General features: G+C 37.4%; 1 pseudogene; it reads right to left on the minus strand.

Moving 5' to 3' along the window:
• Positions 1-5,932: 5,932 nt before the first annotated feature.
• Positions 5,933-6,459, minus strand: LOC123944462 (annotated as a pseudogene).
• Between the last annotated feature and the right edge of the window lie 9,997 nt (positions 6,460-16,456).

Below are 16,456 nucleotides of genomic sequence, written 5' to 3' on the forward strand. Positions count from 1 at the left end.
TCAAGTTCATAAAAGCTTATAAGGGCTCAAGAAATAAAGTGACAGGTATGCTTCTTAATAGTTTGGAAAACAGGCTCTGTAAGAATGATTCTCAAATCATAATGCATGAGTTCTTGTATTTAAGCAGCTGGACAGAACTTGCATCAGAATTGTTGATGGAAATGTTCTTATTTTAAAAAATTTTGTGTTTGGAGGACAATGGAGGATTTTTTAGGATGATTCTGATAAATATATGAGGTTTAAATTGACATTAACTGAATTACTCTCAATCTAACCCTCCAACCTACATTGTTAGAATGTGGCAGGAGGGAGAACTGGAAGAGAAAGAGGGAAATCAGGAAAGGAAATCCAGTTATCATGCAGTAAGGGAGTCAGGCTGTAGTTGGTGATGGAGGCTGTAAGTGTTCTGCAGGTTTGCGTATAGTTTTTAATTTTTCAAAAGTTTATTTTGTCATTTTTTTCTCCTTGATTCACTTTAAGACTTAGTTTGACATGGTTCACATAAAATGTGCTTGTTTTTAGAAGAGAAGGAAAGAAGGGTGGGGGGAGATTATCATCAACTGGGCTCCAGTTTTCGAACAAGAAACCAGTCCCAGGAATACAGTAGGTAGTGGCAGGTGCACAGAAGAGAAAATCAAGTCAAAGTCTGCCATGCATGAGAAAGAAAAAGGTGGTTGGGGACCAATTTTAGCCAGAGAATTGTCCCTAGAGAAGTTTTCTGGAAAGCTGGTGGAGTTTTCCAACATAAACCAGAAGAGCAGGTACCCCCATGTACACAAATGCTAGTAAATTCCCACTAGGTCAACTATAAAGGCTCATGAAATCTCCTTCCAGATATCTACAAAGAAGTCATTTGCTCTCTCCCCTGAAGGGCAGGTCTTTGCAAGTCTCTTAGGGACCTCACCAGCTTTAATGCAAACATTAATTTATTTCACATTGTTAACTGGGCTTATGGCTGGCCCCTGGGATACCAATTAGCTGGATTTTATAGTTAGAAAACAACAGGACCATTAAGATTATAGCCTCATGGTTTACCAAACACATCTCATATTTTAATTGGAATCTACTATGCTCAATGTTTTATGAATGCTGTTTGGGGAGCCAAACCCATCACGTTGTCCAAACCACACATGAGGATTTGCAATGTCCATTACTCCAACTCAAACATCCATGCATTCTCCAAGTCATGTTTAGCAAATGTCACTTAATAAATATCAATGCAAAAACGTTATTGACTTGGTTTAACATGGAGATGTAACCTCCATGTGTACTTGAAGAATTAAATGTGCATCCATTATTAGTTCCTAATATTGAACTAAGAGAATGAAGAAAAGTAGCTCTACTGAGGAAACCATATTAACTACTAACTAGAGGGCAAAAATAGTTTACTCCACATAGAGAAATATTCTATTTCTCTTAAATAAAATGTTATGTATATTGTATTTATTAATTACATCTAAGGTTTCTTTTTAATTCATCAAGAAAAATGTTAAATGTTAAGTGATTTTAGAGGTTCTCCCAGAATGAGTTTTTAACATTTTCATGAAAAGGAAGTCTATAATAAATGTGCGAATCTATTTTTAGGAAACTTTTTGGAGCTAAGTAAGATCTTAACTCACAGAATAATTTTCAAGTGGAAACTTGGCTTGGACATATGAAGGATGTGAATTCACTGAATTAAATCTGTGGAATGTTCCAAAGAGTCGATGACTAGCTAGAGTTTCACTGTCTTAGAGAACAGGTATTTGGTGTGAGAGGATTGGTGACTTAATAGATATTTCTGAGACTTTGGGCAACAATTAATTTTACTGATTTTTTTCAAATCACACACAATCCTCCATAGATGATTTTGATGATTTAACCACACCTAGAATTTAAATCATATCTTTGTTGTGAGCAAGAATCCTTGAATGTAAATCAACAACTGTTTCTCAGGTTTCTATAAGTTACATATTATCAGTAGGAAGAGTCCTGAGGCACCAGGTTATGGAGAGAGATACAAATACTCCAGAATACTCTATTATTATTATTTTCTTTTAATTTAAAAATTATCTGTCATTTGTGATTATCCAGCACAGGACTTTGCACACATGAAATCCGGGAAGCATCTTTTAATCCATTTGAATGAATTAACTGAGTAATCTTGTAAAAGTAGTTTGCCTTCTCTGGATCTGTTTCTGCATATGATAAAAGATTCTTTTAAACTTCCTCATGAAAATAAGTTGGAAATAGGATCCAAAGATCTGAGTTCAAATCCTGGATGTGTCATTCACCTACTGTCTGCTCTTGGACAAATTACTTAATCTCCAAATCCCAATTTTCTCTTCTCTGTAATGAAGTCAACAAAACCTTCCTCCACACTGTTGGAAGAATGAAATGAACTGTATGACCCAAAAGTGCCTACAAGCTGCTTGGCATGTGGTGTAAACGTCATAGGCAATTGTTAACTCCTTTTCAACTACAGTATTCTGTAATCCAATTCCACTTAGAAACTTGAACTCAGAAAGAAACAAATAGATAACTTAGGTAATTATTTTCTCCTTAGTAAGAACAACATGACATATTTAAACTTGATTTACTTTTAGATGAAGACACAGGAATACATTTTCTCATTTGGAAGATGGAACAGAGAATGACAATTTCATTTCCCTTTTCTTTCTGAGAACTCATTTATCTTTCAAACTGTTACAAATTTCCAATTTGTAACTGTTACAATTTCCAATGATTGCTCTTGTAAAGAATAAATGAAACAAGATGGGATTGGGAGGGAGACAAACCATAAATGACTCTTAATCTCACAAAACAAACTGGGGGTTGCTGGGGGGAGGTGGGATTGGGAGAGGGGGAGCGGGCTATGGACATTGGGGAGGGGAGGCGAACCATAAGAGACTATGGACTCTGAAAAACAACCTGAGGGTTTTGAAGGGTCAGGGGTGGGAGGTTGGGGGAACAGGTGGTGGGTGATGGGGAGGGCACGTTTTGCATGGAGCACTGGGTGTTGTGCAAAAAGAATGAATACTGTTACGCTGAAAAAATAAATAAAAAAAAAAAAAAGAAAAAAAAAAAAGAACATGGGAGATGTGTGGGTCCTTGTAAAATGTCATGCCATGGCTTTTAGTGGTTATTTCCATTTCTATAGGGCTTAATGCTTTTAAAAGAGTCTTATTATACCCACTCTCCGATGTTCTTATTACAACAGTGCTATGAAGTGGGACAGGTTGCATTCATTTTCTTTATGAAATGAAAGCAATAAAGTATAGGGAGACTAACTCTTGGACAGAAAAAGAATAATCCATATCTCCCAATGTTCCCATGAACTTACCACTAGATGAAAAAAGGAAAAATAATTTGAATTCTTATAATAATTAGTCTTCTCAATATCACCAAATGTTTAATATTAGGTGACCTTTTTAGATAACTGGACCTTGTTTTTCATAAAAATATGTGTGTTTAAACACACACATTTATATTATGTCTATGTCAATGTGGCCTACAAAATATTTTATTTTTCAAAGATGTATTTATTTATTTGGGGGGAGGGGCAGAGGAAGAGGGAGTCTTTTTTATGGCATTCACTTTATTGTTTTCTCCGAATACAAACTATTTTAATAAATTATTTTTAAAGTAATGAAAAGTCAATTTATGGAATGAATCATGGGCAAATTTCTGTGTATATTTCTGGAAACATACACTAAAATATAATAATGTTACTATGCAAGAACATATAGTCTTAAGTAGACTCCATGCTGAGCATGGAGAGTAACTCGGGGCCCAATCTCACGAACCGTGAAACCAAGAGCTGGAAGCTTAACCGACTGCAACATCCAGGTACCCTGGCCCACAAAATATTATTATATATAAATAATTATTTAAATAGTTCTCTTCCAAAATAGAAAAACTCAGGTAGATGGGGTGAGAATAAGGTTAGATTTCATTATTGAGGTACAGCAGTGTGCACTGGGAAAAAAGATCACATTTATGGTCTCATCTTTATGACCTCATTTAACATCAATTATCTCCCTAAAGAAGCTAACTCTAGGGTGCCTGGGTGGCTCGGTGGGTTAAACCTCTGCTTTCGGCTCAGGTCATGATCTCAGGGTCCTGGGATCAAGCCCCACCTCGGGCCCTCTGCTCAGTGGGGAGCTTGCTTCTCCCTCTCTCTCTGCCAGCCTCTCTGCCTACTTGTGATCTCTCTCTCTGTAAAATGAATAAATAAAATCTTAAAAAAAAGAAACTAACTCTAACTATAGTTCACATTGGTAAGTTAAGACTCCACACACACATTTTTTTTTTTAGGGGAGCAAAGTATTATCCATAACACCATCAGTATCCTAATATCTCTAATAAGATAGATCTTTACTTGCTGAGGATAGAATTCTTGGTCCTAAATTCTTACACTACAGTTAATTTTTTTACTGTTTTTGAACTTCATAAAATGGGAACATCCAGTATGTATTATTTTGCATCTTGTTTCTTTCAATCAATCATATTATATTTGTAATATTCATCCATGTCATATGGTGCTACATTTCATTGATTTTTGTTGTTTGTGACCTTTATGTATATCCCACCTGTGTTGATCTAATCTCACATAGAAGAACTATGTTTATGGTTTGGGACTATCATGAACAGGCTGCTGTGGATGTTCCCATATACTTGACTGTTCCTTCACGTAGGCATATTCCTGTTGGGCATACACAGAGGACTAGCATTGCCTGGTCATAGGGTGTGCAAATCTTCAACCAAAGCAGGTTATAAACCAAACTTCTTTCCCAAGTAGTTGTACAAGATACATTCTTACCCAGCACATGAAAATGCACTGTTTTACCTCCTAACCAACCTTGCAAATGTCAGTCTTAAAAACTTTTTTTTTTTTAGATTTTATTTATTTATTTGACAGACAGAGACCACAAATAGGCAGAGAGGCAAGCAGAGGGGGGGAGGGGAAGCAGGCTCTCTGCTGAGCAGAAAGCTGGATGCGGGCTCCATCCCAGGATCAGGACCTGAGCGGAAGGCAGAGGCTTAACACACTGGGACCCCCAGTCTTAAAAACTTTAGCCCTCTGGTGGAGATGTCTTGGTATCACATGGTGGTTTTAATTTGCATTTCCTGATGATTAATAAAGAGGCAAGAACCCTTTCACATGTTATCAATGCTCAGTATTATGGACTGAATGTTTTTGTTCCCTTAAAATTCATCTGTTGAAACCCCAACCCCCTATGTGTTGATATTTGGAGGTGGGGCTTTTGAGAATTGGTTTGAATAAAGGCAGGAGAGTGGGACCCCCATGATTGCGGTTCTCTCTGTTCCTTTCTCTTTCTCCTTCTGTCAAGCGAAGACATAAGGAGAAGTCACCTGTTGGAAAGAGAGCCCTCAGCAGAGATTGAGTTAGCAGGCACCTTGGTCTTGGACTTCTCAGCCTTAAGAACTGTGAGGAATAAATGTCTGATATTTAAGCCTCCCAGTCAATGGTATTTTGTTATAGCTACTGAGCAGACTAACATACTTGCACATGCTCTTACAAAGTGTCTAAGTTTTTTGCTAATTTTTCTATTAGGCTTTTACCTCTTTTCTCTCTTTTTCCATTTCTTTGTATGTATTGGGTACAAGTATTTTCATGTTTGCTTGCTTATATGTTTTATTCATATAGTCTTCCATTTCCTGTCTTGCCTTTTAAATATTCTTAGTAGTACCTTTTCTTCTTTTTTTTTTTTTTTTTTTGGCTGTAAACCATGCAACATTGTCTTTTTTTTTTTTTTTTTTTTATTCGACAGAGAGAAATCACAACTAGGCAGAGAGGCAGGCAGAGAGAGGAGGAAGCAGGCTCTCCACGGAGCAGAGAGCCCGACGTGCGGCTCGATCCCAGGACCCTGGGATCACGACCTGAGCCGAAAGCAGAGGCTTTAACCCACTGAGCCACCCAGGTGCCCCTGCAACATTGTCTTTTATTATGTGTGGCTTTTAAAAATTATTTCCTCAATCTCTCCATACATAGGCAAAAGGAAGTATATTGTTTAACCTACAGAACTGGGAAATATTGACCACTGCCTAGAGGAGGGGAAAATCATCCCTAAAACAAGCTTAACCAGGAGGCCAATTCATCTGCCAACCTCCAAGAACATGGAGATGAACATGATAGACATCTGAACCTTCATTCACCACCACTTGATAACCCTTCTTCAGGCCCAAATCAGCAGCACATTTCTTGCCAACAATCATTAAATGTCCAAGAAGACTTTCATCGTCATCTTCTGCTACAGAAATCTAGGATATATGTTTCTTGGGTATCACCAGAAAATGAGTTGGTGCTTGAGGGGAAATGTCATGGAAAGCAAGACACTGGTCATCCTCAAAAATGATTTTGGCTGGGATTTCCTTGCGAATGATCTTCCTGAAGATTGTGTCACCACCAGGCCACGCTGCCTGAGCCTTGGCAATCTCGTCTGCCATCTCGGCCTCCCTCCCCAGAAGTATCTTTTCTTAAACTGAACCTCATATTTTAGTAAAGTCCAAGTTATCAATGCTTTCTTTCATGATCATCAGTGCTTTTCGTGGCTTAAAACAGCAGTTAATACCCCTATGTTGTAAGATATTATCCGTAATATCTCCATATGCAGTACTGTTTTGGTTTAAGTGCTACAATCCACGCAGAATTACTTTCTGTGAATGATGTCATTTAGGGTATATTAATTTGCTAGGACAGCCATAACAATGTGCCACACACTGGGTGACAAAGGCAATAGAAATATATTTTGTCATAACTGTGGAAGCTGGAAGTCTGAGATCAAGGTCCTGGAAAGTTGGTTTCTTCTGAGGCCTCTCTTCTTGGCCTGTAGATGCTGATTCCCTCCCTGTCTTTCCATGGTCTACCCTATGTGTGTGGCTGTGGCTATATTTCCTTCTTTTTTGTAAGGACCCCAGTCATATTAGATTTGGGCCCACTCTACAGTCCTTGTTTAAACTTAATTACCTCTGTAAAGACCCTCATCTCCAGATAGAGTCAGATTCCAAATACTAGGGATTAGGACTCCAACATACGAATTTTGGGGGACACAATTCAGCCCATAACTTAGGGTCAGAATTTTTTTTCATGTGGATAGCTAATTGACCCAGTATATTTATTGAAAATAATGTTTTTCTTTATTATTTTGGTACCAAATTAATCAGAACTTAAGTTCCATATACATGTGAGTTTGTTTCTCAACTTTCTCTTCCATGAATCTTCTTCATAATTCTTAAGTCAATAATACTATTTTAATTACTCTAGGTTAATTATAGGTCAATATTTGTGAGACAAAATCTTTCAATTGTTCTTCTTTAACAATATCTTGTTTTTTTTAATTTCCATATAAAAAAGAATTTTTTTCAACTCCCCCCCCCAAAAAAATCTTGTTGGCATTTGATGAGGATGGAATTGACTTTATAGATCAATTTAGGGATAATTTATATCAGACTATTGAGTCTTCCACTCTACTAACTTGGCATGTGTGTCCATTATTTAGAACTTTTCCAATTTATTTTAATAATATTTCAAACTTCTGTGTAGATATTTTGCATATCTTCATTAGACTCATTCTTAGGTTTTAACATTTTTATCATTATGAATTGTGTCATATCATATAATTTGTTTTTTTGTGGTAGGATGGTGGTACATAGAATTTTAGTTAATCTGGTTTTTGTTGTTGTTATTATTGACCTTAGATCAGCAAATTTGTTGAACTCATGTATTAATAATTTATCTGTAAATGTCTTGGGATTTTCTACAAATATAATCATAATCTGAAAATGAGGTGACTGTTTTATCTCTTTTATTCTAAACATTTAAATTTTTATTTATTTCCCTTGGCTTATTGAACCAGCAGAACTCCTAATACATTGTTGAATGGTGGTAGAGAGAACAGGCATTTTTTGTCTCATTCCCAATCTCAAATGAAAGGAAATTGAGCACTGCTCTTCATCAGATTAAGGGGATTCTCTTCTTAGTTGACTAAGAGAGTTTATAATAATGGGTGTTAGATTTTACCCTATTTTTTTCTGCATCCATTATAATTTTTCTTTCAAATTGGTAAATTAACATGATTGATTTCTAAATAAGTAACTTGTTTTAAATTAATCTTGCACTGCTGGAATAAGTAAACTTTGTTACTAAGAATTCTTTTTTATGTAGTGCCTGTTTTTATCTGCTGTTATTTTACTTACAATTTTTATTGCTAAATTCAATGAGGGAGTTGTACCTGTAATTTTTTTCTACTAATTTCCTTTTTCCCTTGTCAGATTTTAGTATTAAAATTATGACGATTTTATATAAAACAGGTTGCAGATTACTAAATCTCCTTTTTTTTGTCTAGAAAAGAAGTAAGCAAGATTGGTGGGTTTTATTCCTTAAATCTGTGACAGGATTAACTGGTAAAACCAGCTGGGCCTGGAGTTCTTTGTGGGAAGATTTATAATTACAGTTTCAAATTCTCTAATAATTATAGGATTCCACAATTTCTATTATTAGTTTTATTTTTCTACTGTTTGCCCATTTCATCTAAATTTTCAAGTATATTGGCACCAGTGTTATTATAATTTTCTCCGATGCTATTTGTAATAGCCTTGTGATGTCCCCATTAAAAAAATCAAAATAATATTTCTGATGATCTCTTTTTTTGTACTTCTGGATATATATTTTTCTTCATCAATCTCACCAGAAGACTTGTTAGTTTATTTTGTCTTTCCAAGAATTAAATTTTAGGTTGTTCTATCTTTTCTATTGTATATTTGTTTTCTAATTCATTGATTTCTGCATTTATTTTATTATTTCCATACTTTTTCCTTTTGGGCTAAATTTGTTGTCTTTTAAAAAATGTTTTCTGATAAGCTCATTAATTTTTAGCCTTTCTCCTTTTCTATAAATTTTCCTGTATAGCTCACATGTTCAGATGTATAATTTTATTCTTAAAATTCATTTCAAATTGTTTTCTGGATTCCATTGGGATTTCTTTTTTGAGTCATGTATTTTTAGAAGGATATTTTTAACTTCCATATGTAGATTTTCTAGTTATATATGTAATTGATTTTTAGCTCAATTGCCTTGTGGTCAGAAAACTCATTCTGTATGACTTCAATTATATGAATTTAGTGGAGCTCCGGGTTTTGGTACAGTGCTTGGCCAATTTTGTTAAATATTCTGTCAATGCATGGAAATCTTGTGTAGTATTCTGTAGTTATTGATTGCAGTGTTTCACATACATCAGTTACATCAACTACTATTGTTATTCAAATTTTTTATATCCTTATAGTTCTTAGTTTTGTTTTGTTTTTGATGTGATTGTTCTACCAGGTACAGAATGACATATTAGAATCTCCTACTATTGTAGACTTGATTATTTTTCTTGTAATTGTGTTCATCTTTTTTTACTCATTTTAAAGTTAAAAGGTGACTTGCCTTTAAATTTAGAATATACAATTGGACCTCAGGTGCTCTCTCTTTACTTTCAATCTTTGTGACTTTTTATATCTTGGATAAAAATGTCTTGCAACTGGGACACGAGTTTTTTTGTTTTTTTTTCTAGTCTGAAAATCTTTGATGTTTGATGAAAGTAGTCATTTTAAAAACAGATTTGCATTCAGATCTATCATTACTTGTTTACTATTTTTTCTATTATAAATCATTTTTCATATTTCTTGCCTCTCTTCAGAGTATTTTTTAGTATTCCACTTTCTCCATTTTCTTAGACGTTTCATATTCCTTTATCATTCTTTGTTTTGGTATTAACCCAGAGATTACAACAAAAATCTTGACTTCTAAGTCTCTAATGTTATCAGTAATTTTTTCTCAGGGCACCTGGGTGGCTCAGTGGGTTAAGCCTCTGCCTTCAGCTCAGGTCATGATCTCAGGGTCCTGGGATCGAGACCCACATTGGGCTATCTGCTCTGCAGGGAGCCTGCTTCCCCCTCTCTCTCTCTGCTGGCCTCTCTGCCTACTTGTGATCTCTCTTTCTGTGTCAAATAAATAAATAAAATCTTTAAAAAATAATAATAATTTTTTCTCTCTTCAGACAATGCAAAAATATTAAAACTATTTTAATACCATTTATCATAAATACAGTGTACATATAATTTTAAATTCTATGTATCTATATGTGTATATATAAAATATTAAGATATATATCTTAAATTCTAAAAACTAATATTATTTTTATATACTCAATATTCAATTCAATTTACCCAACTTTTCATTCTTTTTTCAATTTGATCATCTTTCTGGGAGTCTTTTCTTTTGTCTGAAGAATACTCTTTAGCATTTCCTTTAGAGAAGTATGCTAATAACAAACTCCTATAATTATTTTTATATCAGATATACATTCTATCTTTATTTTTAGTATTTGGTTTTGTTTTGTTTCATAGATGTTGGAGTTTCTTTGTAGGGGTGGGTAGGGTCACCACCCCAAATTTGGTCTGGATATCAGGACTGATGATGTCACACACTCCAAGAGGGTGTGACAAAATTTATTAGTCACATAATAAGGGTTTCTGGGGAGATCAGGACAGACTCCTAAGCTGGTCCAAAGTGGCATTAGGCAGCAAAAGTGCATTGGATTGGTAGCTTTTTGGCAATTATGGGGTGGAGTCATGGAGATCTTTCTCTTGTGCAAGCTGGGGCTTTTCATAGTTTGAAGACCCCACTCCCCCACCCCCACCGACACTAATGGGGGAGCTCCTCAGCTTGCTTTTCAGTTCGTCCATTCATGGGATGGAGAGGAAAAGGGATGAGGGAGGCTTAAAAGACACGAAGAGTCAAATATCAAAAACTGAGTTAGACTCTTTCTTATAATTGCCCTCTTATTGGTCCATTTTACTGTTTTGTTGTTGTTTTGTTTTGCTTTAGTGGTTATCCTTGGGCTAGTACTATGTCATATTAACTCAATAAGAGTCTATGTACAGTCAATATCATATTTCATTTATTTACAGCCCACTTCACTTGCAGTGGTTAAATTTCATTTCTTCTCATCTCCATCCTTTGTGCTATTACTGTCATACCTTTTACCTCCACATACATTATCATTCCAATCTTACAATTTTGTTTTTTCCTTAATAGTTCTAGGGTGTTTTCTCTTGGTGTTCTAAGCTAAATAGTAGATGGTTTATCAGATCCTGCTTCAGTGGGCTCTGGACTCTAATATTGACTCTCCTGGGCCCACCAGGCTGTCCAAGTGCCACTGCCCCTCTGTGCCTTTTCCCAGGTCTTCCAGAATAGACAGATGTCCCTATGGGGAGGCTGCCCAAATTCTGGACTTACTTCTCAAGGTTGTGTTCTTCCATGGGATCTTGGCTTTATCCTTTTCTATTTGTTTTGTTTAGCCTTCATGTCTTTAAACAGATTTAAAATAATACATTTAGACCCATTTTTCTGGATGCTCAGAGGGGATAGAGTAGGGTATTATATGGTCTTCCCTTGATGGGAGTTAATATTTCCTCCCCATTTCATTATTACTAATAGCATATTTATCCTCTGAGTTTCAAGAGAATAGATACAGCAAAATTCCATTTGAATAATAGGGTAATAATTGAATGGTACTGCCTCCCAATAGAAAAATGTTAATGTATTGAGTCACGGTTTTTAGATCTCTCCAAACATTTTTGCTGCTCTAATTCTTGTGCCCAAATAAATCTATATGGGGGCAGGCACCAGAAAACACTGCTCTTGTTGCTCATCAGATATGTTGCGGACCTATGTGAAGCTAACACAGGCAAACTCCTCACACAAACACAGACACCTTATCATTCATCTTATTATCTACTTAGTGCAAAGCTCTTGGCTGGGCTATGTGGCCATAGTCAATCACTACAATTGCAGAAAGGTGGCTATTGAATGCTTTATGAGACACTATGGAAAGCCCTTATCAGGTGGTAGAAAATATCAAGATTTGATTGAGTGTGGAGGGGTTGAGATGCTTAGTGAGTTGTAAGGATCCAGGTTTACATATTTTCTTCTTTTGAGAATCTTATTTCCACATCTATAGACAATTCCATATGACCTGTGGGCCCATGAAGACCATCTACAAAGTTGCCCAGACTGCACTGACCCAGATGAGAATCTCTGGTTAGGTATAATTGCACACTCACTTGTTCAATCTGAATCCTGGTTTTTCAGGGGTACCCTCCTGTTTTAATATCACCAGTGACTGGGGCTCATTGTAATCTCCAGACACCTATTTTATTCCTGAAAAAATTCTTTTAGTACTCATTGCTACACATTGAGCAGGACCCCTTTCCCTGGTGGATTTCATGAGGCTTTGCAGGTCAATCCAGTATTTCTCCCTTGTGACAACCTTACATGCACTGACTCTAACCTCATGAAACACCCAAATCTTCTCTCTTCCAGGTTAATCATTCCTACATCTTTTAGCCATTTCTTAGGCAAAATACTTTAAGGGCCAAAATTTAAATAGTTTACAGAATCCAGGCAAGTAAAACAGAAGAATGAAGTGGGCCTGCTCTCTGCATTAAACATATAGGCATATTCTTCATTTAGAAACCTTTAATTTTGCTGTTTTTGATGAGAGCAGAAAAATATATTTCTTTTAGAAGAGTGTTGGGGCGCCTGGGTGGCTCAATGGGTTAAAGCCTCTGCCTTCGGTCAGGTCATGATCTTAGGGTTCTGCGAGCCCCGCATCGGGCTCTCTGCTCAGCAGGGAGGCTGCTTCCCCCTCCCTCTCTCTTTGCCTGTCTCTCTGCTTTCTGTCAAATAAATAAATAAAATCTTAAAAAAAAAAAAGTGTCACACACCTGAGGGTAATTGCTCATGGACTGGCAACCTCAGCGCTGAGGAGACACATGCCAGTGAGACACTGAGTCCAGCTGGGAGTGTATACTCCATCTCAAGCAGCAGCTCTACTCCTTTCTGGCCCATGATTGTCTTGTGGGAAAATGGAATGGTATAATTAGTTCTTCTGATTATTTAAATTAAAAAAAAAAATCCCAGAATCCAGATTTGTATGTAACATAGTCTAAATTTAAATGCAAGTTCAAATCATGTTTGAAACCCTGTGTGGACTAAACCAAGTGGTAGTTCCCCTAGTCTGCTTCCAAGCTCATCAAACCTGGTTGTTTCCATCAGTGTCTCCAGGAAGGTCATCTCCTTCCTGGAATGTGTTTCCTAACTCAGGATGCTATTTCCCTGCTATTGTGTGGTCAGTGTAGATTAAAGGCATTCTAGATAAACTGCCACCTAAATACCCTAAGCTATTGGGAGGAGAGGGGGAAGGAGAGAAAGACGACACAATCTCACACTTGACTCAAACTGGGTTTTCTGACAGCTATAGTCTCCAAACTATTTTTTGGTGAGGTAGGGGGTCATGTTGAAATCTTGTTTCCTTCATCCTGTTCCAAGCACTTAGATCTTTTGACACATGATCAGAAGATTATAATGATCAAAACTACCTCTTAGGCAAGGGGCAGCACTTTGGCAGAGAGGCATGGAAATGCTTCTGTCAACCCAGTTGGAGAGAAGATAGCCAACCCTTGGTCACTGAGTCCCCATTAAGGCAATTCACACTATTTCTTTCCTGTATGGAGTCCAGCACCTCCCACCTACCTCACCTTCCTGGACCCTCCATCTTCCTTCTTTTATTCAGGATGACAGGTGTTGGGGGAGAAGGGTTGTGTTATTGAAGGTGGACATGGGCTTATCTTCTCGGGTCCTCAGGATGACTGTACTGATCTTCCGCGTGTTGGTTGCCCTGTGATGTGCTCATACCTTGCTGCCTCAGGGAATAAGAAGCAGAGTAGGATAAGAAGAACAATATATTATCTTTAAAAGCCACGCTATGGTCTGTGTATTTAACGTTGCAGTACCAGAATGCGAGAAGGGAAACCTGACTCGGGGAAAGTCAACTCTTCTCTGAGCTGGGGCTGAATCACACCATTAATTGGTATGTATGCATGAGTAGGGAGCTCAGAGAATTCTAGTGTCAGAGGACCGTCTGCCAGTACACATTGTTCCTCCTCCAGAAAGATGCACATGATACATGCAGTCTCCATATGCAGATATGTAATTACAGCAAAGACAGGAAACAATGGGGGCCAATGTGGTCAATAGCTACAGGATGGAGTTACCTCTCCTGCTCATTAGGCTTCTAGGGTCAGGAAAACTCTAATGAGCTTGGTTGTTATGCTATGCCTAACTTAATTATCAATAATTCATTGGAAGCCTTTTCTTGTCCATTCGGCATAAATAAACTTGTCAAGATTTTATGTGTACACAATTATACACACATTGAGTCTGACTTTCTGGGACATCAGTTAGAATGTGGGTTTCTGTAAACATGGAAGAGTTTCCTAAGAGTTTGCCATGTTTCTTCCCTGCATTCCTGGATGGTGCTCTACACAGCATGTAGAGCTCAGCATAACAACAAGGAGCTGTGGGCTTTGTCTGGAACTGTGACATCTGCAACCCTCTCTTGACTGCCCAGAGGATGAAATTAGGGCCTTCAGTGCTGCCTGTGACATCAGAGCAAGAGAAACAAGTATCTTCTCAGTCCATTATAGACTGTATCCTTGTCCTTGTTTCCCAGACACCTGAGACCTCCTCTCACCCATTGTTAAAGGGGGGCACCTTAATATCTACTCTACTGGGCTCCAGTGACCATTACATGAAAACTATGCATGTAAAACAGAAGAGGACTTATAGATGCCAGGGACTGCTGTTAACAAGCCCTGGTAGTCTGATAAGGGCCAACAGCTGCTACTAAGAGCTGCACTGAATATAAATGAAGATGAGCTGAAGCATACAAAGGTTTGGAACCTCTGGGAATATTGCTCTTAAATTCAGATAATCGAACTGTACTGCACAGAGCACATACCACAGAGTGTTTTGTAGACAAGACTTTGTGAATTGTTATGGAGAAAATCCAGTGTTGTAAAAGGGGTCTTAATAATGGTACCTCTTTATTTCAAGAAGACTAGGAATATATCATGTTAAATAAGATATATGAGTTTCCACGACATTCAGTAAATCAAGGAAACAATGACCTCTGACATCTGCTTCCCTATTGATTCTCGGCTCCACAGAAGATTCCACTGTTAAATGAGATAAATAAATGGGCAGTCTTAGCAACATGGAAGTAGAAATTGCTGAGCAGAAACACCGTGTATTTCACACACTCCGTGGTTGCTGGAGCCTGCTGTGTATGCTCTGGGTGAGTTCTTGAAGGGGAGTCTTGGCTTTTCACCTATGACAGGTCAAGAGTGAAGAAGTGAATGAGGCGCTCTTTGATCCTATCAGAACATGAGCTGCCATGGACCTGTAGGGGAAATGAGAGAGAAAATGTGCAGTGAAATTTGCAACAGAATAGACTTGATGCTAAACCAGCACAGACTGGATCCTGAAGTACCACCTGCTCACAAAAGTCACTCACAGCTGGAGTGGGAAAGTGTGAGGATGGGTGGGAGCTGGGGACTATACACCATGTCTACCCCCTTTCTTTTGCAGGAGAATGAAATGTGGCCCTTTCTGGAAAATGGCTGAATCCTGGTCTAAAAATAAAAAGAAGGCAACAGCATGGAGTCAGTTCACACTTTTGATATCTACAGTATGCCAGCATTTTACCTCCATCCTCACATCTGTTATCATCTGACTGGGCTGCAAGGGACACAGAACATTGACTTGGAGCCACTGGGGCTGAGTTTGAGGCTGCCTCTTACACTGGTTAGCTGGTTTCCTTGTACAAACTCCTAACCTTCCTTTGTTAAGTGTACTTCAATGCACTCCTTTGTTGAGCAAGAAGAGTAACACCAAAAGAACAGTGCACAGTAGGTGCCTACCTCAGTGGTTTCGGCCTCTGTCTGGTACATAGAGGAATGGTTACATCACTGATCTAGCTGGCCAGACATCAAAGGGGACAATCTCTGTCTGGCCTTCTGAACTTTTGGATTTTTTTCCCTGTGTTATTCTTTTAAAACGAAACAAACAAAACAAAACAAACAGACAACAACAGCAACAAAACAACAACAGCAAAAACCCAAGGACTCTTTCATTCCCATGTGCACATAGACTTTCTGGATCATTTCTGCCTGCCTCAATTCAGCAAGTTACCGACAATCCACATCATGCTTGTCTAATAAATGCACTGGTTGATTGACATTTCACTATCAGTGAATTCATGGCTCATCTGAGACATTGTGTAATTCAATTCAGTGAAAAGTCACCAATAAAGGACAGAAAATAAAGCAAAGAGGCACAACTGAAAGGTGAATAAATCCTAGGATAGTTTTTAGGACAACTGTTTTAAAAGCAGATGAATTATGCATTGACTTTATCCATGGAACTGTTAGCAAATGTCCAACTTGCTTGCATTTGTTTCTTGCTCTAAAAATTGAAATGTGTGCATGGAGAACTCAGTGTGGTGCATAAACAATGAATTCTGGAACACTGAAAAGAAATAAAATATGAATAAATATATAAATAATG

The sequence above is a fragment of the Meles meles genome, chromosome 6 (genome assembly GCF_922984935.1).
Source record: "Meles meles chromosome 6, mMelMel3.1 paternal haplotype, whole genome shotgun sequence".
Taxonomy (NCBI): Eukaryota; Metazoa; Chordata; class Mammalia; order Carnivora; family Mustelidae; genus Meles; species Meles meles.